Below are 23823 nucleotides of genomic sequence, written 5' to 3'. Positions count from 1 at the left end.
AATTTTGCTTTCCAAGTGTGTGATGTTTTTGTCTCCCCAAACATTCACATTTTGCTTTCCTTCTTTGGAGAGGAATCGGTAGTCAGCTCATGATTGGAACTTTCAGCAATGTTAGTTCTTTCTGCACTATTTCTTGAAAATAATAGGGAAAATTTCTGCATATGAAACAGAACAAAGAGATTGCAAGCTAGAAATACTACAATAATTTACAGTGTATCAGAGAAAGAGGAGGAGGACTGGCCGTGGAAGAGCATGTCTCTTAATGCTGACAAATGTCCACAGAGAGAGTACTGAGCAGAAGAAGGATTACTCTGGTGGACAGTGAATGTTTAGAATTAACTATGATCTCCAGAGAAAGGTGTATGCATTTTAGATGAAGATCTGATTCATTATTTATGTTATGTCTTTTTAAAAATTCCTACTAAATAGTTTCTGTATCCTACAGCTGTTTTTGAATTCAAAATTACTGTACTTATCATACACTATTATACAATCATATTACATTTTGTTATGTACATTAAAGCCAAAGGATGACTTGCAGGAGTTGGTTCTCCCCTGCATTTGTGTGTGTGCCAGGGATAAAACTCAGGTCATCGGGCTTGGCCATAGATGCCTGATTTGATGAGCCATTTCCCAGCTCCAGTTGCCTGTTTATAAGAGAAAAATTTCCAGTGTCGTTCCTATCTATTACCACCATGAACATTAAATATGAATAATTCAGGCAGACTGACAGTAGTTAAAGACTCCAGGAGTTTCCCAAACTGAAATATTTTAGTAGTCTTCCATTTCTGCTGCCCTAGTAGACTGGGATTATTGATTCTCAGGTTCTATCGTTAGTTAACTTTTTTTTTCCTATGTTGAGGACTGTTTGCTTTTTGTTATTCTCACTTAGCTAACTAACTCATGGGTACTTAGGATGGTCCATCATAAGTGTCAGATTTGGCTCATTCTTTATTTCTCAAACTTCTCACATTTTGTAGCAGTGAGTATGAACTAGCCTCATTTGTATTTTGAACATGATTCTTACCCCTTTTGGGACCATTCTCACTCCAGTTGAATATGAAGGCAGAGTAAAAGGAGTGTGCCTTCATGGAGATTGTCCTCAGTTGAGTGCAGAAATTTTACTGACGTGCTCATAGGAGTTACTTCTCCAATGGCAGGAGAGCCTTACCCTCTGTCAACACTGCAGGAAGCTACAGGTACAAGAAAGTCCTTCAGGATTGTCTCCAATTGAAGCATGTAAGCCGGGTGTCTGTATCAGCCAGGTATCACCTGTTCATACCTCCTGGGTGGGGCTTTGACCCTGGTTGAAGCAGTTCTCCATGGCAGGCTTTAACAATCAATATAGCATTAAGCCATGAGTCAGTGATAGTCTCAGAAACTGAGTGGGTGCATTGGCCTTGAAAAGGGGATCTGGACACTGCAGTTGTTTGTTTTTTTATTTTTTGGAGATTTATAGGCATCATTAGCATGTAGTGTTCCCATCTTCTACCCACTAGGGCTGTCAGACAGGGTAACAATTCTAAATAATTCTTTGGGATCTTGGTTGAAAATCATTGGTGATCACTGGGTTAGAAGACTGCTTATATCTACTATGGCTTTAGTGTTTGTGAACAAATAAGTGTATTGTGGGTTAGAATACCACCTGGTCAAAGTTTGGAAAGATCTAGCAAGCAAATCTGTTGTGACTCAAATAATACTGGTTTAATACAAGTAGTTATATGGAACTACTACTCCAAGGTGCATGAAGGATATTTAGAATGTTACTTATTGCCCTGTAGAAGAACTGACCAGTTTATATTCTCATTAGCAATCTAACAACCATGTGCTTTTACTTCAATGCCTACTAATTCGAATCTCTGTAAATTTAATTGATATTGTGGATGAGGCCCAGGAAGACAGGTATAGAACTGGGGCTTGTGTGACCCAGACTGTGCCGCTGGGCCTATTTTTATCCGAGTTTCTCTAATGTTTCTAATGAATGACAGCACAGGAGCGAGCTGGACACCTTATCCATAATTCACATTTAAGAAAAACTAGAACACTTAAAAGAGAGAAGAACATGGAAATACTTCAAGTTTTGACTGTGCAACTTAAATTCTCTTGGAGATAACCTTTGTATTCCAATGTAATGAATTTAGATTAGTTCAACTCAGTCCTTTTAATATCTACTAACAGTTCAAAAAGGAATACCTGCTGTTAACTTAGCCCTGTTCCCAAGGCCAGCTGGTGATGGCTTTGGCAACTTCCCAGGAGAAAGAGTGAGCATGGAAACTAAAATAGCAAACCATTTTTCAGGGTGTGTACTTCCAGAACAGGACTGAAAATCTGAAAAATTAATTGTAAAGTTCCCAACTATTCTCGTATGTTCCAAAGGACCTGTCGTGGTCCACAAAATTTGTGGTTAACTTCAGCACCTCTTACTTTGCTTTAGTTTCTTTTTATTATTATTATAATTTGTTCAGTAAATAATGTGTCATGATATTTTGGTATTTGTAGATGTCATGGTATTTTCTTCATTTTTAGAAACAGCCAATTTAATAGAACATGTTAGATATTAATACTGAGCTACCCATATTTCTTCAAACAGAAACCAACCTATGTAATGATTTATAATTTATAAAAACCAGGTCATGTATTTTGTATTTTGATAATAAAATAGCCATGTTAACTTTAATGTATTCTTTAAACTTCTCACTTTTTATAAAAAGATATTATTTTTAGTTATGTATATGTGCTGTGTCCTCATGTGTGCATGTGAGTGCAGGTGTCTGTGGAGGCCAGGGGACCTTAGATTGCCTGGGGCTGCAGTTGCAGGTAGTTGTGAGCTATGTGGCCAATGTGAGTCCTGGGAAAGGAACCTAGGTCTTCTGTAAGAGCAGTGTGTGCTCTTAACTATTGAGCAATCTCTCCAACCCTTCTCATGGATTTTGGATATACTTTTCTGGTTTTTAAAGATAGCATTAGAAAAATTGGGGTAAATAAGTTGTATTATGTTATAAAGTTATTTTGTACTCCATTTTAATACAGCAGTAATATATCAAGAACAGTGTTCTAAATACTGGTACACTGTTCTTCCTAAGCAAGTGGATAGTATTTCGTAATACTGAGACAACATAATTTGATCAATACATAAGTTGCTTAAAAGCCATCATTTTTAAAAATAGCTTTAGGTAAATAACTGCACACAACTAATTAAATGTTACAAAATTATTTCCTTAGATACATCCCTAATGCTGAAGTTGCTATGTTTGAAAGCACACAGATTTTGAATTTGATACAGCTTGCCAGATTCTTTTTCAGAAAATTTGTGCCAATTTGCACTCTTTAATAATGATGTGAAGGTACCAACTACATCCTCTTAGCTAGGCATCAATAGCCATATTAATATTTGACAAACAGGTGAAAATTTTGTGTTGTTTTGTTATCTTTTGATCATTAGTGAGATTGAAAATATTTTCTTTGGTGAACATTTACATTATTTTGTAAATATTGGTCTTTTGATAGTTTTAAAAACTGGATTGTTCATTTTTAATAAAAATAGATTCAAAAGTATGTGGTAGTGATTAAATATATTAACCCTTAGACAGACTTACTACAAATATGTTTTCTTGACTTTTATTTTATTTCTGATATAGTTTCTAGTGTTAAAGTTGTAATTTAAAATATCCAATTTTTAAATATTTTCGTGTATGATTTTTGAGCTTTAAGCAACCTTAGACTAATCCCAATATAAAAATATTCTGATTAAAAAATGCTTTCTTTGTTTCTTTTTCTTTTCTCAAATACAAAGCCTTTCATATTGGGCTTCCTCTCTCCCAAGGGGAAAGAAGAAAGATCACCAATGGCCAAAGACTGTTACAGCACAGTCACAGGAAGAGCTTGCTTTGTGCTTAGAGAGAGCACCACACCTCAGCCTCCTGCTTTTAGGTATGCTACATGTTCACAGAAGTTCCTTTACTGATGAACTATAGAGATGGTCTTTGAAAGTACAGTCTTTGGTACCAGATATTTGTTCACAAACTTATATTTTGTAGTGGGTTAGGGTTAGGGTTGGGTGAAGACCTTCATTGACTGGTGAACAGAAGAATCTTGCTGGGATGTCCCATAGTGGACTGAGCGAGAAAGAGCTGGTAACACTGAGCCAGAGACTGAGGCTCTCCAGGAGAGGAGCAGGATTGTTGTCTCCTGTGGAGAGACCATCCCCCATCATACCAGGTATATCCTGACTTTCCAGAAGAGTCAGGATATCCTTCCTTACTGAAGCAGTTCCAGGCCTGACTCTCTCAAGAAATCAGAGAACCTTCCTTTCCAAGGTTGGGCTGTTTCTTTGCAGTCCCAGCCAGCTGTGCTAAACAGCTCCAGGTGTCCAGGACACCTTCAGGGCAGAGCTCTTGTTCTAAGTAGCTCGAGGTATCCGGAATACCTCACCCTCTAGGGCTGAACTGTCTCCTTGCAGTTTCAGCCATCAATTTACTAACATTTTGGTGCCGAAACCTGGGACACCAAACCCAGAGTTTTTGCAGTTTACTTACAGAGCTCAGGAACATCTCCAACTTCTTTCAACCCCAATGATTTTCCTTCTTGCTGCGTTACCTCTTTGGCATAAAAACTCTAACTGCAAGAAATGGCCAGACTTAAGAGATAAAGTAATTACTAAAAAGGTGAATATCTAGGGGCTTCATTTGGTTCCCCCCAAATTTCTAGCCACCTTTTCATGTCTAGAAAAATCTCTAAGACATCGAAGCCCTGCATTTCCCAGTTTTCTATCTACTAGTCTACTTTTGAGACATTAGATGTTTACAACTTTTGTACCAAATTCTAGTTTCTAGTATCCAGAAGAACCATCATATTTACACACACACACACACACACACACACACACACACACACACACACACACACACCACCTTTCTCTCTCTCTCAGAGGTCCCAGCTCTTGAAATCATTTTTTGAGGACGATATAATGTTGAAAAGCTGTAAGTTGTGAGTGTTGGTGAATTATGATCAAGGTCATGGGAAGCACATTGCTTTTTCTAGTGGCTGCATGATTATCAGGCTTTGATGATAAATCTGCACCCGCTGAAAATGCAGTTAACTGATCTTGGTGATTTTGATTTATTAGCCTTGCAGTAGACATGGTTGTCCATTTGTTGGTGTGTGTTTTTTACTTCAGTGGCTGGGGAGCTTTATCTTGAGGCATAACCTAAGGTTGGTTTAGCTATGTCATATTTCACAGGAAGCATCTAGTCAGAGATTTTTTTTCTGACATTTCTATGTGATATTATATTGTCTTTAATATAGAGAGGATACCTGATTTTAATTTAAGAGTACCTCCCTGCACAAACAGTATTGTGGTTTCATAGAACTCTGGAAATACAATAGAGACATGAGAATTGCTAGTGAGCAATCAGCTTCATTTAGGGGTTCATAAGTTAAAAAGTTTAGATAAAGGACATCCAATAAATAGTGACTGAAAAGATGTATTCTGTTGGATAAGCTTTTCTTCAAGATAGGTCAATGATTCCAATAAATTTTATTAAAAATTATTCTTAATTTTAATTTTACAGAAGAACCTTTCAGCATTTCTCTGATTCAAAGAAACTTCTTGAAAGGCTCTTACTTGAATGAGAGCTGAATGAATGTGGGCTTCAAGTGACAAGATTTACAATAAATTCCAGGGTTAAATTGACCACTGAGCAGCTGTGTGTTAATCCAAGCTTTCCTTTTTTTCTGTCTTATTGTAACTTGAAGCTTCATGCATCAGTAGGAGCTCTGATCTTGGGTCCTAGTAGCACTGTTTTTCAGCCTCCACAGTATTGTCATCTTAGACTGGACAGTTCTTGATTCTGGGGCTGTTCTGTGTATTTTGGTGTGGTTAGCACCATCTCTGGCCTGTGGCCGCTATGTGATAGTAGGGCTGCCCCCATTGTGAAATGTCTCCAGGGGCAGGGGAGACAGTTCAGCATGTGAAGTGCTTCCAATGTAAGTGTGAGGACAGCTGTTTGTATTTGCCAGAATCCGTGCAAAAGTCAGATGGGCATGGCTGACTGTAATCCTGGTATCCTGGAGGATTTGCAGGGGGTCCCTGGAACAAGGCTGATTAATCAGACTAGTTGAAGTGGCAAGCTTTTGCTTCAGTGAGAGGCTCTACCTCAATATATAAGGAATAGAAGAATTGAGGAAGACACACGCACGCACGCACGCACGCACGCACGCACGCATGCACGCATCTCCACCATCCCCAAATATACTGGGAATGGGTGTTTAGGAGGTAGTGATGGTAAATGCACTCTTGAGTAATGAAACATACAATTTTTTTTGTGTGGAGTGTGTATAATAGGAATCATTTTTTAAAAAATGACAAAGTTGTGTTCACAGAGTTTGTTTTGATTGAACTGTACTCTTTTTTTAGTTGCTTTTTGATTTTTGTAAAGATATGCATATAACCCTGACAGATTTTACTACAATTTTTTTCTCTGAGACAAGGTTTCTCTGTGTATCTTTGGCTGTCCTGGTACTCACTCTGTAGCCCAGGCTGGCCTCAAACTCAGAGATCCACCTGCCTCTGCCTCCTGAGTGCTGGGATTAAAGGCGTGTGCCACCACTGCCCAGCTACAAATTATTCTTAATTTTTAGTTATACAGAGGAATTTCTCCACACTTATCTGTAGTAGCAGCAAGACAATTATTGAAAGAAAGTATCTGAAGAAAAGACACACACACACATACACACACACTGTAAGATATGAGAATGTTGTCAATTAGTTTGGAATTCTGTGTTTCACATGAAGGGAAGAAAATAAGGTAAGAGTAAAAACACTTTACAGTGAAGTGTTCTAGTACACCTCATTGTCTATATGAATCAAAGGCTGATGTCCTGTTTTAAGTACCATTGCATCTTCCTGTACTCTGAATTATAAACTACCTCCATGAAGTTCTGCAAGTTGATTTACTTATTTGATCCTCTTAAGATCTTACTTCTAAGAGTTGAAGGCCCTTTCTGTATTAAATATCTTCACTGTTTGTGCTGACACAATGACTAGTGTCAGCAGAGACTCGTCCTGCTTGGGGAGGCATCTTCTGAAGAGAATAAGATCATACTAGCTTCAAAGAACTAGACATTCCATTTTCTTTTTAAAATCAACTCCATCACTTAATCATGCTTAGATACAGCTTTTCAGAGTTCCCTTGAACACAGAAATATTAAATATCTTGAGACTAAAATTGCCATCAGAAAAACCTGTGATTTTAATTGTATATGATTCATATTCCAGTATAGTAATATATAGGATTTTTATCAGCATTATACATTTCTTATTCTTGATGACCTCTGTTCTTTGGGTCAAATGCTAATGCTGGACTCAAGAGATAGATCACATAAATTATTCTGTAAAATTATTCTTAAATTTTCCTAAGGGTTCTGGAATAGAGGTGAATGGTTGTTTTTGTGATAATCATTTTAATCTAATCACCTTGGGAACCTGGTTGATATTTGCCATTTATAATGAAAAAACTGTTATGAATTCTACAAACATACTAAAAATGATCAGCTTATTGTTTTGGAACAATAAAGTATAAAGATAGCATTGTTCCCTCCATGAGATAAATGCCCTATCCCTTTGGTTGAAGTAATTATCTTGGTATAAAGACTGGTTTGTTTTTTGAAAATACAGTGCAAACAATTCTGGTGATGAGAGATTGTATTTTCTTGAGCTGCTTCTAGCATAGCATGACTAACTTCATGTTTTCAAGGGGAGAGCATTAGTTGTAGACATCCAACATGATTTTTAGTATGGCACTAGCTGTAGAAATGGTCATTTACAGTGAAATTATCTGACCAATAGCTGATGGGAATTTGTGCTTTAATGTTTTTCTTTGGAATGTCTTACAATTTTAAAACACATTTCTTCATGTCTGAGAAGTTTGGCCAGTGAGCATAAGGTTTTATTTCGATAAGTATTAAAGAACCTGTTTTTAAAAAATGTGGGTGACAGGAACTCACACTGAGGTCCTCATGGTTCTGTGACAAGTAAGCACTTTGCCAGCCAAATCATCTTCCCTGACCAGAAAATGATCAATTAAGAATTCATTTGGGTTATAGATACCACAACTAAGCCTCCCCCCACTCCAGGATTTCTCTATGTAGCCCTGGCTGTTCTGGAACTCACTCTGCAAACCAGGCTGTCCCCAAACTCAGAGACCCACCCGTCTCTGCCTCCCTAGTGCATCAGCACACCTGACAAAGAAGCCTCTCTGGTGCAGTAACTTTTAATTCCTCACTCCCTTTCCAAGCGAATTTCAAAGACTCGGATTAGATATACTGTTTTAATGCAGTGAAATGTTTATTAGAAGCTAATGTAGCCTCAAATTTCTTAAAAAAAAATGTTTACATCGTTGAGATATTAATGTAGTTGACTGACAGAGTTAAAATTTTAATTAAAAAATGCAAGGGACAGTGGCTTTAATTATTGCCAGACACCTGGTAATTATTGTCACCTGGGGAGGGCAGAATTTGTAATTAGCTAGAGCAGAGGATCTGCCTCACTTTAGGTGAGAAAGAAAGGCAAATAAAATTACTTGGGAAGCAGAGGCAGGCGGATGTCTGTGAACTCAAGCACTGCCTGGTCTATATAGTGAGTTCAAAGACAACCCGGACTTTATAGGGAGACCTAATCTTAAAACAAAACAAAATACACCAAATCCAAGCCACTCTCTCCCCAAATAAACCCAACCCAACTCAACACAAACCAAACCAAACCATGAGGCAGACAGAGGCTGGAGAGATAAATCCACGGTTAAGCAACCACTGCTACTCTTGCAGAAACATGGTCTGGGTTCACTTCCAGCACCTATGTGGCAACTTCCAACCATCTGTAACTCTGGTTCCTGGGGATCTTATATCCTCCTCTGGCCTCTCCAGGGTCCTGAACACATACAATGAATGCACACACACTTAGGCACAGATATATACACATAAAATAAATAAACATATTAAAAAAGAAAGGCAAACAATAAACCACTTCTCATCTCTTCATTTAATACATGTGATCAGCCAGGGAAAAAAATTACACAAAAAAGTAGTTGTAACTACTAATCAATTTTTACCAACAGTACTATTTCAACCATTTAATTATAAACCTTAGAAGAATGTTTAGATGATGTGTAGCTAAATTTTAAGAAGACACTGAAAATATTTGAGGAATAGGTGTTTTAGAAAAGAGAGAGGAGAGAGGGAAGGGGAATTGTCTAGAAGGTGGAGTTGCTGAGAGATTGAAATCTAGTGTGACTCTTGTAGAGGCTCCTTTACATCTGTGTCTTATATGCATCTTTGCAATATAGAATCGCATCATACATTTCTGGTGACCTTTCTCATGCTCCAGTTAAGAGTTAAAAGCATGTAGTTAATCTTAAAAGACTACCTGTAAGGTCACTTCCACATGACAAAGGATTTAACCCTGTCATAGTGATATTTGATGTTTAAGGATGGCTCTTGAGAATTTGGCACCAAGTTAAAAGAAGCATTTGAATTTATCAGTTCACCCAGAGGAGTGTTAAACCATACTCTGACTTCTGAAGTCTGTTTCAAAGTCAAATGCTTTCCTTTGACAGTGCTTTGCTGCTCACTTACAGAACTGGAAAAGGGCATTCAGCCTCTGCTTTACTAGAGTTAGGAGCAGAGGCCACCAACAGGGGTAATTTAAGGGCCCTTCAGAAGGCTCTTCTATCAAAACATATCAGCCTGAATGAAGCCTACTTAGTTCTTTTTGCTTTCTTGAGCTGATTGAAATTCTGCCTATTGCACATTCACTTACATTATAGTGTCCTCTTTAAAAATATATATTCCAGGGAGGGCTAAATAGTATATTAATCAATCATTCACTGTCCAGTGTGACTTAGTTTAATTAAATTGCTTTTCTCTAGGTAATGGAAGTTTTTATGAGGGTCAAAATGAGAGAAAAGGGAAGTAATTTTGTCCCTGGGGCAAGCCTGAGCAGAGTGCAAGAATGGGCTCACTTTTGTCATCTGAAGGGCAGTGTGAGGGCACCGGACACCTGGGGTCAGGAAGAGAAGATACAGAACTACAAAAGGAAAGAGAAAAAAATGAGGAAATGTTAAAATGTCCAAATATTAAAGACTCTGGGCTAAGTTACTGAACACTCCGAGGAAACAGTTTTTTATTTAGGTTATTTTACTGACTCTGACTGTCCTAGAATAGCCCTCAAAACTGCATATAGATGTTATCCACCTGTATCCATGTGTTGCTTTGAGCATTTATGGCGGATATTTATTTTATTTAATATTGATTTCATTCTGATGGGTGCTTTTAGCATCACACACACACACACACACACACACACACACACACACACACACACTTCTGGGTTAGGGCCATGGAAGAGTATGTAGTTTAAGATTAAATCTGTGTGTTGAGCTTAGGTTGTAAAGGCTGATTACATGGGGGATTCAAGGCATAGTAAGGTTGGTTACATTATTCCCTTCAAAACAGGTTAAGTTTAAATAGCTGAGCACACAGCAGGACCCCAGATTGGATACATAGTCTATTTGTATTTGGCAAAATTAAAGAAAATATTATCTACCCTATATTTGTGAGTCTAAGGTTTTATATCTAATTTATCTTCTATCATAACCAAGCAAAATTATAACTAGTCAACTATATCAAAGTCCCCAGAAGGATATAATATTACCTAAGTAAACAGGAAGTACATTGTAAGTGAATTCCAAAAATCTAGAATGGCAGAGACAGCTGGCTACCTGGTGAGTCACTCAAAGTTCCTCTGTAACATTGGGACATCCATCTTCAGCCTACAGGCCTAGAGTCTCTGGCAGACTATTTAGTGAAGCAGGAAAATTGAAGGATTATCTTGCCTATTGGCAGAGTTCATCAGTTGCTTCTCCCTGTGTTCTGCAGAATGTCTGACAGTCTTCTCTGTGAAGTAGGAACCTTAAGAACCATCTTGCCCTGTTTTGGCAAAATTTAGTGGTCACTTTTCCATGGTTCCTGCTAGTTTAATCTATACAGCATATTGTCAAACAGTTCAGGTAAGAGCAGTTTCTTGCCCTCATGGTCGGTCTTTGGTTCTTGTCTGATTTTGTAGTTACAAAGCAGGAAAGGACATAGGGAGTGAGATAAAAGCAGGTGGCATTAGAAGAAGGGACAATAGATGGGCCAAACTAAAGGACTAACAAAAGGGAAGAAGGGTACCTGAGGATGAAGAGTCAAAATTAAACTTTCCCATCACCCTGCTCTTGCTGCCTTTGGTTTTAAAAGAAAAGCTGGGATGGGTGTGACACTTAAAACTTCAGATTGAGGGAAAAAACAAACAAACAAACAAACAAACAAAAAAAACAAATCCCAGACCTTGGGAATTCTGTGGATTCCTTATTTTCCTCTGTCAGAAGGTAGCTTATATTATCTAAACCAGTGGAATGCTATGTAAACAAGCAAATGAATTCAAACCTCTCGATATTTTTTAATTAGGTAGTCAAAAATGCCACCAAGAGGTTTGTGCTGACCTTATATATAGTGACTGTGGAATTTAATGTTTCAAAGTGATAGGTATATAGTTGAGGACATAGGCAAGTTTTATCTATTTTCAACGTAGTTCAGTGTGTGTGACATTGCTCGAGTACTGAAATACATGGGGCTCAGGGAAGAGCCTGCTTTGGCATCAGGATGGGAAAGTTCTGAAAGCCTTTGGTTCCTCTACACACTTTGGAGGCCAGTTGGAGCATCATTCTAATCTTGCAGCATCACTTGTGTTTTCCATGACTACATTCGAGTGTTTATACAGTTATGGTGCTATGTATAAACACTCCAAGTAACAAAAAAGATAGCTGGAGATGAATCAACATCACAAGTGGAGATTACTTATGTGTTAAAACGTTCTGCTGTTTGAAACTTATCAGCAATGTACTTCAGGGAAAATTTAACAGAAAAATGATTTTAAAAAATCTACGTCTTTCACCCAAGAATGGATATCTCACTTTGTAGTGATGAGCTGGGATAAACATGTGACTTTATGAATATTACAATTCTTAATTATAATGCCTTGCAAATTAATATTATATAATATCATGTGTTCCTGTCTGAAATATTTGTATTTGATTTTAATCTTGCTGAATTACATTGCAATTGTATAAATAGTCTTACGCTATCAAAAAATAGGTTTCAAATGCATATTTCATTTATACATATGGTAAAATTTCTCAAGTAAAATAAAATACTGCTAATCTTTCCATTGAATCTAAATATGGGCTCCCTTCTGATATAATTAATGTAATCCATACTGTTCAGTAGAGAACAGAAATGTTAAGTCAAACATAAAAAAGTGGCTAAGAGTACTTCATTATCAAACCAGTTCTGCAATTTCCACAGACTTATGGGAAATGTTATTCACCTCCCAGGGAAAACTTTGGCAGAAAGCTGGGTTTTGCTTGGCACCCTCTTTCCATCAGTTTGGTCTCTGGTTTGTTTGTTCTCAGTATCAATTGTATACACACATTTTCTTCACATGTTGAAGAAAATCAATTTCAGTTCTCAACCCTTATTTATTTATTTTCCAGTATTTGATCTCTGTGTCGAGCTTACAATTTAGAATTAATGTGTGATAGCTTAAACATATGCTATTTGCTGTTATATAGGATTTAGAGTTTTGCTGCTCTTTCTATGATAGGCTCTTTATCTAGGCTTCACTGTAGTATAAAATAGGGATGTATACACAGAAAGGTTATGGTTTTGTACAGTGAACTTTTTAGAATTTTCAGTCATTCAGAGGCATAGCTGTACAATATATATTAACTAATTCCAGGGTAAAATGATAAAGAGAGCCAGTGAAAGGAAGATGGACAAAAGCAAAGAAAGGTAGTCATAAAATTTATCAATAAACAGCATTACCTACAAAATGATTAATTTATAATAAAATATGAAGAATACATGACACTGTTGATGCTTCTATTGAGATTTTGTACCTAAATAAAATTATTTGCACTTTATATTACTTTTCTTTTAATGACATACGGTTTGAATTTTCTAAAACGAACATTGCTGTAAAATTAGGTCAATGATCTAACATATAAGTGGGGATTTGTATAAATTAATATTTGTCTTTATTTTAATATTGAGGATAATTTAAAATAAACACTAAAATTAAGTGATTGAATTAACTGTATCATCCCTAGACTTTATTTCCACAATGAAATCTGTCTTGGGTGTCTATTAATTTGGTACCAGATGGAAGTGGATATGCACATGGGTGTATGTTTTACCTTGATATGTGGCCTGACCCTGAGTAGTCTCCAAATAGGATTTAGAGTTAATGAGCAGTTCTAGTTCATTATCACCTTTGTTATTAAGAATTTGGCTTATGTTCTAGGGAGAATTTCATCTTTAATTATGCAAGAATTCTCTGCTTAGCCTTTAACTCTTAATTTAAGGACCAGGTCACTATTGCTTAATTACCATCTCAAGTTATCTCATGAGTTCTTAAACTCACCAAGCACATCAGGGTTTCTTGCATCAGAAAACATGCATTGAATTTATCTTCTTATTGTACTGGATTCCTAGTAGAAGTTGTATGCATGTGATTTCATTCTTAAGACTGTAATTAAAGCAACATTTATTTTCTGTATTCTTCAGGTTTCTCAGGGATACAGACCTGATAAAACACCCACAGATATAAAAGATTTGTTATAGGAATTAATTCTCACTATTCTGGAGGTTAACAAAAAGCAGAGACCTAAGAATGTCAAAGATGTGTGTTTTAGTCCGAGGTCATGAGGACTGGGCAGGGAAACAGACTGTTGAAAGCCTGAGAACGGGCTAAGAGAGGAGCTGCTGGTGAAATTCAGAGTCCAAAGGCCTAAGGACTCAGAGATCTGATGTCTGAAGGCAGGAACAATGCATAGTCCAGTCAAGAAGAGAAGTAATGGAAGGGAAAAAGCATGAGCAATGGACAGTGACATGTATGAGAATGCCATAGTAAAACTTATTTGTATGCTAAGTTTAAAAAGTTGAAAACATTAGAAAAAAGCATGAATTTGCTTTTCCTCCACCTTTTTGTTTTATTTGAGCCCTCTACAAATTGAATAATTTCTACTCACTTTAGCGAGCATAAATTTTCTTTACTCAATTTACTGATCCATAGCTTCATGTCTTCTGGAAACACCTCATGTAACATTTCATTATATAACTTGCCTCCTCTTAGCCCTGTCATGATGATGCCTGTATTTAAATCATTACCCCTTCCTTCCAAATATAGTAATATATTGGAGATTGTGGTAGACAGTTGAAAAGAACTATGCATTTATGTTTGCCTTCTATGTGGTTTAAAAATATCTATAATTAACCTGTGGTCTGGTTAGATAATTATTATTTTTCTATAAAAATAAACCACCAAAACTTAAAAGATTAGGTGATCAGTCTACAATCATAAGAGTGAGCAAATGCAGAGACAAGATTTGAATCTAGGTCTTTCTGATTCCAAAAATCTTGCTGCTAACCTAGTAACATATGGCAACCCATTGAAAACCAGTGGATCCCAAATTTTATAAATAAATAGTACTTGGTTCTGCGGACAAAGTGATGAGTAAAAATAGATACATTTCCTCTTTTTATTATATTTATAGTCTCATTGGAGATAATTGATAGTTTTAAAATATTCATAATACTGAAAATACAGCCAGAACAAATGCATTCAAGGACAAAAAACAGATCCATGTGTCCAAGTAGTGTTAACTGAAGAAGCCTTACCAGAGATAAAAAGGACACACAGGAATTAACTAAGCACCATGATGGAGGGGTACTCCAGAGAGAAAAGCAAGTGGAAGATATTCTGGAAGGAGAAAGCATGGTGTTTTGGACATTGAAACTGAAGACAGTAGAAATGAAGTTTAGTCAGCGATGAAGTAGAAATCAAGTCAGTTTGAAGAGTTGGGAAGACATGCTAGCTACAGCTGGGTAACACTGTAATAACCAAACATTCGTAACTGGCCTTTCAACGTTTTTGAAAACTATTCATTATAAGAACAGTGCTAAGACAGGAAGAATTTAAACTCTGCCATGATTAAATTTGTGATCAGTAGAGATGAGGTTTTTTTTTTTTTATGTACTTCATCTCTTCAATGATCATCAAAGATAGGGCAGACATTTTCATTACAGACTTCTGCTGAACATGCTTAACAAAGAGTCAATGACCATCAAAGATGGGATAGACATTTATTTACATTACAGATTTCTGTTGAACATGCTTACTAAAGAGTCAATGACCATCAAAGGTGGGATAGACATTTTCATTACAGACTTTTGTTGAATGTGCTTACTAAAGAGCCACAGTTGGTTTGGTTCTCTCTGTAGTTGCAACTTGCCAACACTTTTGTGATGTTTTCAGATTGTCAGTTGAGATACTGTGTGCAAATATCCTTTGTAGAACTGTAAAGCACTATAGATTAGGTAGCTTTATAAGCTGTAGTTTAGTATTTAGTGTCAATCCAATATAATTATTCTTAACACAGTCTTAAGGAACACACACACACACACACACACACACACACACACACACACACACAGTTTTTCTGACATCTCAAATTCTTTACTAGTAGAGAGCACAGATTAATTTCTTGGTGGTTGAACCAAAAAGGCAATAGTGAGGGCCATAATCTGTGTAATAAAAATGTATCTTTTATTTGTTGATCTTGGGATTGAGGCCTATGCCTGGAAGATTTCAAGGATGTAGAATTTACTAGAAGAAATTATATTTACATATAAGGCACATACCAAAGGGGGTAAGAAGCAACCGTAGATTGCTAGTATTTGAAGGTATCCCTGAGGCTTAGGTTTGGGCCTGTCAGACTGCCATGGATTTAGTAAAAGCTTATATTGTAGAACATTATTTTAAGGTGTGTTACTTTTGTTTATGCTTTGGAATATTTGTTTAATGATGCAAGGATGTGTTTGATTAAATAAAATTCATCTGTAGTCAGGAGGCTGAGTCAGCAACTAGTTGATAGGAAGTGATAGGGAGGAGCCAGGTGGAGAAGGGGAGTGAGGAGGAGCGCAAAGGCTTTTCAGAGGACACAGCAAGGAGAGGAGGTGAGCTACTTGCTCTTCAGCCTCTCTGAGGAGCAGAATTCCACCTTGACCTTTGAATCTTGAGTTCTTTAGAGGGACAGAGATTTAGTTAAGTTCCCTTCTAGCTTTGAAAGAGTGGGTGCCTGCGGGAACAGAACCCATCAGGCTGTGGCTCTTGCGGCCTGACTTCTGCTGTTAGCAGCAGAGTTGCAGTTGCTGATTCGGACAGCCAAAGCTTAAAGGGCAGAAACAATTACAAAAAAGACAACAGGCTCTTTAGACTTGTTGATAATGTTTGTTTTGTTTTGCCCTGGAATGTTTGATAAGCACTGCATGAATACATGCTTACTGATTTCTATACAGTTTCCATTCTAGTGCATAGGGAAGACATAGACACTGTGTTAGCTGCTGTTGGTGCTCCCTAGGTCATGTGTGAAGCAGGCATTCAGGTGGTGGGTGTCAGGATGGACACTGTTAAGTCACTGTCATTCAAGTGGTCAACAAAGTGTTATTGGCTAAAAGAGGTTGGAAATAGGCAGTAACTGCAGCAATGACATCCATCTCTACGATGCCTGACACAGTGTCTAAGTGCGTAATAAATAGATATTTAAAGAACAAATAGGTGAACTGCAGGTGGTTCAGGGGCTAGGGTTATTCAGGAAAACAAACTAAAATGCAAAGGAGGCTTGCACCTGCAGTACAAGTGGGGTTTTTGCTTTGCAGAATGCACTAAGAGTATATTAGGCTCAGGAACAAGTAACCAGACTGATTCACATAGAATTTCTCCTCTGGGGTTCTCAGTTCTTCAAGATTGGGAGTCTTTTTTCAGAGCTGGACTTGTAGTTGGGTGATAAGTGGATGAGGGTTTAGGGGTTAGAGGAGTGAAGGATTTTCAGGCTGAATTAGTGCTGTGTTTGTTCCTCCCTCTCTTCTCTTCCTCTCCTTCCACTCCCCCCCCCATAAGCTCTACCAAGGGCAGTAAGTAGCACTGAGTGTAAGCAAGAGTTCTGTCATCTTATTACATAGTGTGTTACATAGAATGTTTGGGTTAACACCTGGGGTTTTTTGTTTGTTTTGTTTTGTTTTCCTCTTCTGACAGATTTTATCAGTGAAAAATGTGGTAGTTTCTAATAGAAACAGTATGTATTTTGAGCACATAGGAACCAGATAGTCCAACATGAAAGAATATTAGTATTACAGTGGCTTTACAAAGCCTACATCTTGATCTGTACATAAATGTGGCTATTTATTCTGGGGCAGTTTCTGGTGAGCCACCTTACACACAATATTAGTGCTTGTTGAATGATTCAGGACTTTCAAAGTATCCTTCCATTATCTAACAGGTATCCTTATAAGAGTGAGGTTAGGCACAGTGATACAAGTCTATAATACTCAAGACACTGAGGAAGAAGTGTTGTGACTTCAAGTCCAGTCTAGGTTAAGCTGTGAAACCTTGTCACACAAACCCAAGGGGAGAAAAGGAGCCATGTGAGGTAGGCAGCATGGTTCACATTTCATAGCTAGGGGAAGTAAGGCAGGAAGACAACAAATTCTGTACAAGCAGTGAGGAAGTGATCTAGAGTTTGAACTCAAACTCTGTATCCTAATACACCTTTAAATACACCACCTGCTCTCATTATAGCATGTGCATTTGTATATAAAAAACAATGTGTATAGACAGATTTTTATATACTTCACCAGAAAAGTCTAAAACTCATGTCCTACTGACTTGGGCTTCTTGTTTCTTGTACTGATTTTTCCTCATCAGCACCTGTCCTTTTTATATATTTTCTGTGATACCAGATAGAGAATGACATGCCAACCATTTTTAGTCCATGTGATTTGGATATGTCTCTAGTGTGTGTGAAACTCAAGTTTAACTAAGGAGAATATTGCTTTTTTTAAAAAAAAAAATTTGGTCCAAAATGATTGGTCATAGATCTACTGTGCTCCAAGCCAAGACCTTCTGAGCTAATAATTATTTGTAGACCTTTGTTAAAAGTAAAGCTATGAGAACAAATCAGAAGTGTGGGAAGCCATCTTTTTATCATCCATAGGGATCTTACAGGGATGATGCCAATTTAAAGGTGACAAATGCTGAGAAAGAGAGAAACTGACTCTTTATGAATTATTCAGGCCTTAGATCTATACATGCCTGAAGCAAGTTGTACTTTGGACTTTTAAATTGCATGAGGCCATTAATCTTCCTGTTTACAAAGCATTACTTTTTGAAGCATGCTATAGGGAGAGATCTCAATGCAGATTTCTTTCTGTGGAAGGTACATAATACAAACTTAGTAAGTGGTGAATATTAAATAAGAGATGAAAGTTAAATATCACCAACCGCCAAATCATACATCTCCAGAATGATTGGAATGACTCTGACAGTGTATGTGGACTAAGGCAACAGTGATGTAAGAATGACTGATACAAGGGACCTTATTGATTTCATAATGGCTTCTTTTACAGGCAGTACCTCTCTTTCTTTCTTTCTTTCTTTTTTCTTTCTTTCTCTTTCTTTCTTTCTTTCTTTCTTTTTCTTTCTTTCTTTCTTTTTTTCTTTTTTCTTTCTTTCTCTCTTTCTTTCGTTCTCTTTCTTTTTTCTTTCGTCTCTCTCCTTTCTTTCTCTCGTTCAGTAGTGTAAAAATACTTTTTATTAAAACATACTTTTTAACATTTACATGTTATGAGATATAAATATAGTCTGAACTTTGACCCCTTTCTGTGTCACATTATTAATAAATTATTAGAACAAATAGTTTCCTGAGAAGTGTCAGTTATCCAAAAGCCATGCATTTTGACAGACAGCTATTATCACCATAGCTAATCCTTCCTCCTTCCTTCCTTTTTTTCCTCTCTTCTTTTTTTTTTTTTTTTTTTTTAATGACACAGGGTTTCCTTGGCTGTCCTGGAACTCACTGTATAGATCAAGCAGGCCTCAATCTCAGAGGTCTGCCTGACTCTACCTTCCAAGTGCTGGAGTACTGGGATTAAAGAGGTGCTCCACCACCACCTGGAAGCCACAACTTTTTTTTTTTTGACATAGGGTATTTTTTGTGTAGCCTTGGCTGTCATAGAACCAGGCTGGCCTTGAACTCATAGAGATCTGCTTGCCTCTGCCTCCTGAGTGCTGGGATTAAAGGTGTGTGATACCACTGCCTAGCAAGTGATTTTTTTTTGTTTGTTTTTTGTTTTTTTTTTTTTTTTTTTTTTTGAGACAGGGTTTCTCTGTGTAGCTTTGCGCCTTTCCTGGAACTCACTTGGTAGCCCAGGCTGGCCTCGAACTCACAAAGATCCGCCTGGCTCTGCCTCCGAGTGCTGGGATTAAAGGCGTGCGCCACCACCGCCCGGCCGCAAGTGAATTTTTTAATGAATAAGTTTAGTGTACAAGTTGATACACTAACCATGTAAAGCTGGTTGAATGTGCAGAGGATACTCCTGCTAGGTACTGAGAGGAGCCTGTGGAGTGCATAGAATATTTATCATAGAGGAGAAGGCCAAGATGCATTTGTCCATCTTCATTCCTTTCCCCACAGAAAAGCCAGAGAGACAAAAAACATCAAAAATTCAAATGGTCTTTCCTAACCATCTATAATGTTTTGTTACAGTAAAGAGCTTTCTAGGGGAAAATGCAGTTAGTAAATTCTGATTTAATCACATATGTAGATAAATGAGTAATGTGACAAAGGACATTTTCATTGGTGATCAATATAAATTTACTAGTCATTTAGTAGTTTTTAAAAAGATGTCTAAATATAGCCCGACATTTTGAGGTGTTTAAAAATGCCTACATGATCAGGATGTTAAGATGATGCACCTGAGAATTTTTCACATGGATTGAAGTCAGCTTACTTATATCCTTGTTTTAGAAGTGAAGCCAAAAGATGATTATTATCAGGATGTAGCAAGGAGTGTAATTTCTGTTGCATCTACAGTAACATATTTAAGGAACAATTTGGAATTCTATAGATAAATTTTATAAGGCATATTTAATTGTTGGGAGTTTTTGGTAATATATGCCGAAATTCTTGTAAAGTCTATAGGATCTTAATGATACAGAAAAACTAATTTGATCAAGTGGTTCTCTACATTTAATTGACTGCTTTTAAGGTATAGTTTTTGTGTCCTTCTGAGCAATTTTATTTTGTGGGTGAAAATTACTTCATTCTCAGGGCAAATATACTCTCACCTACTTTTCTTTTGATGCTAGAATTATCTTTCGTTGCATATCATTTTCAGTCCCCTAAATAAGGACAAAAATTTATCTCTCCATTTCTGGATGTTGGCTTCATGTTATTCTCTTTTCTAATTATTATATGAGGTAATTAGATAGCATGACTTAGCCTGTGTGAGTCACACAAAGGTCCTTGTTCTCACAGATAAGCAGCAGGGAAACTAGGAATATTAGACTCAGAGTTGTTTCTTCAGAGGAAAAGATATCTCACCCGTTTTCTGCCCAGGAGGCTGGGAATGGATGTGATGACAGCCTGGTGAATTTGTGGTACTTGTATGGCCAGGCCATACCTGGATCCCCTAGACTCTTTTGTTTATCTCAATCATCCTCCCCAGACCCTTATCTTGAACATTGTTTTTCAGTCAACAGAATTCATCTTTGTGTGAATTGTCACAAGTACTTTACAAATGCGAGTATAGGTGTTTAATAGCCTGGTAACCTCTGCACTATGTGTATGGCCAGATAGTTCACTTCTGGTTCCCCCAAACTCTTATGTTTATCTCATTCACCCTCCCTAGACCCTTATCATGAGCATTGTGTCTCAGACAATATATAGAACCCATGTTTATAGAACAGGTCCTATGTTCTTTCTAAAGAGTTTCAATGTAAACATGTCTTAAACTTGTACATGTTGTACTTGTTGTACATATGGGATTAAGTTAATTATCACCAGGAAACTTTGTTTTCAAATTGCAATGTTCTTAAATATGCCTGAAATAAAGTACTCAAGGTCAGACTCCTAAAGTTTGTAACAAAGCAGCTACTGAGTCCTGTAGAGCTGGCTTTCCTTCTTGCCTCTTGTGGATCAATACTCTGCTGGCCATGGTGTTTGCAGAGACCCCCATAATTCTATTTCTTTTTATTTAGTAGTAAAATTGTAATCATCTTCCAACTTCTCTCTGATTGCACTGTGTACAGCTACTACCTTTTCAAATCTCACTTTCTCAAGTAAGTGCTTAGTCATTCTTTCTGCTGCCACTTTTCTTCCCATTCTTATCACCCCATTAGGTGTCAGCATCCCCACTTTGGAGATGCTATGTTGTAGGAGCTGTATACTGACTTCCCAGGTACTAAGCCAAATGGTCAGTTTGCTGCTATTTGAAGAATTTATCCCTGTTAATTACATATTCCTTTTTGAAATACTCTTGTCCACTGTTTTTATGCTGTTCTGATGATATGTTTTCAGTCTTTTTTCTAAAATAATAATGCTTTTATTCTAATAAAATGTTTTATAAAAATGATGCATACCAACTTTATGTAGTTATTAATAGCATTCATTATTAAATGAACCAATATTACAGATGGGTTAGAGTCAAGTGAGTAAATGATGTAAATATGAAAATAGCTCCTTCAAAAAGGATTATACTATATGTTAATTGAGACAGATGACCCACAGTTTTAGCTGAAGACTTAAGAGAACACTTTTTGCACATTTCTAGACATCTTTGGATTTTTCTGCAGACTCTTTCTATTCCACTGCTCTGTTTCTGGATATTCCACTTCCCTCATGGCCTAAAAATTGTCTCAAAGTAGGCTGGTCCCATTTTCAGGCTAACTTTTTTTTTTAGTAGCAAATGATTTATTGGTTCAATTGTCAGTCATGGAACTCCTTGATAACAATATAAATAGGTAGATATTTCACCAGAAACTGGCTTGGAGATACTAATTTCAATTACTGTGAAACATTATTTAGGAACAAATGTCTAAGGAGCTCCCATTATAAGTGTTAGACAGTGAAATCAGCATTATGTGTATCTGATCAGCTATGCAAAGCTCATTAATTTTTCTTTTGACAGTAGATAGTAGAAATCCCAAAGTACAGGTGAACAACTACTATTGAAAAGTTCTGTTTGTTCATGCAGCATTATAATTGGACCTCTCGAGTCCTGGAAGAAGGATATGGGGAGAGAGAAGGATCCTGGAAATAACAGTGTGACTCTTTTATTACTTATTATTATTTATTAGGAAAAACTTGTATCCATCCTGAGAATGTGTCTACTAGCACTAAAAGGTATCTAAACCATCTAATTGTGGGCATATGAATAAAATTGAGCTGTCAGTCTGATCGAGGGAGGGATCCTCTGGCTTGGTGAGGGGAAAGGGAGACTCCAATGCCTAGAGGTGGGATTAGAGGTTTGGAAAATTTTACATGAAGCTGTGATAGTCTTTAGAAAGGAAGATCCTCAGTGGTAGGCTGTAGATAAGTTTTGATAAAGTGAGACAAAGCCTGGCTATTGGGGTGAAATACCTGGTGTAAATAGGACAAAATTTGTTGAGTATCTGGAGATGATAATGAAGAGGTGGGTTGTAGAATGAGGGTATCTCGTAGTGTGTGAGAGGGCTCCAGGTGTGTGTGAGAGGGCTCCAGGTGTGTGTGAGAGGGCTCCAGGTGTGTGTGAGAGGGAACCAGGTATGTGTGAACTTCCAAGAGCTGCTGCTCTAGCTGCCTCATCAGCTCAGTCACTTACCTTGCAAATAATGGAATTGTTCATTTGGTGTGATCGACAGGGGACAATTCCTATGGCTGTGGGAAGATGAGAGGCCTCTAATAGGGCCATGATTTGGTCTACATTAGTTATGGATCCTCCTTTTGTTGTTAATAGTCCCTGTTCTTTCCAGATAGCTGCATGTGACAAGAGAATATGGAAAGCATATTTGGAATCTGTATATAGGTTTAGGGATTGTCCCTTTACTAATTGACAGGCATGGGTTAGAGCTATGAATTCTGTCTGCTGATCTGTGGTGAGGGCTGGAAGAGCCCATGCTTCAATCACTATAGTGTCTGAGATGATTGCATATGCTGCTTTATGTACTCCGTCATACAGGAAGGAGCTGCCAACTATATGTCATGTAACATTGGTCTGATGTAGTGCTCCTTCCTGTACATGTCATAGGATAAGGTAATAACTCTTCTGGGGTCTCGATGCATGTGTGTGATGGGGAGTATTCCAGGACTGGTTGGGGAAGAAGACTTGAAATGTTAAAAGGTGGACATAGTTGAAAAGTCAGTATTGTGTCCTCTACCAATGCTACCTGAAGGGAGAAAACTCAGGAAGCAGGTAATGTTTGAAGGCTCTTGTATGTGAAAAGGTGTGAGAAGTGGGGAGAAGAAGGGAGAGTAATGGGTGATCCAAAGGTTAACTTCTTTGATTCATGAATAAGAAGTTCAGCTGCAGCCAGAGCTCACAGACAAGGTACCCAACCTTGGATAGTCTTGTCTAGTTTTTTTTTTAAGCATACAACAGGTATAAAGGAAGGTCCTAGGTGGTGACCAAGGACCCCAAGAACATACCTCTCCTTTTCAGTAACATATAGAGAGAAGGGGCAAGTTAAGTCTGGAAGGTGTAGGGATGGAGCCTGGAGGAGGGCTTGTTGAAGCTTATGTAGGCTATATAAGCTTGGTAATAGGCTAGAAGAGGTTCATGTGAGGGGCCATAGGGGACAAGCAAGAAGAGAGAAGGAAGGAATCCAATGCATAAGAAGCCTGTGGTGATATTTTA

General features: G+C 37.4%; 1 protein-coding gene and 1 pseudogene across 1 annotated transcript in view; one reads left to right on the top strand and one right to left on the bottom strand.

The window, feature by feature from the left end:
* Positions 1 to 23823, top strand: part of Iqcm (IQ motif containing M) — a 469797-nt gene that overhangs the window by 6536 nt on the left and 439438 nt on the right. Inside the window, exon 2 of the mRNA XM_037206157.1 lies at positions 3794 to 3930. The gene's annotated coding sequence lies outside the window, so the exon portion shown is untranslated. The remainder of the gene's footprint in view (positions 1 to 3793; positions 3931 to 23823) is intronic.
* On the bottom strand, positions 3798 to 3999 carry LOC114681401 (annotated as a pseudogene).

This window comes from Peromyscus leucopus, chromosome 5 (assembly GCF_004664715.2).
Source record: "Peromyscus leucopus breed LL Stock chromosome 5, UCI_PerLeu_2.1, whole genome shotgun sequence".
NCBI lineage: Eukaryota > Metazoa > Chordata > Mammalia > Rodentia > Cricetidae > Peromyscus > Peromyscus leucopus.
This window is presented reverse-complemented; position numbering and strand designations above follow the sequence as displayed.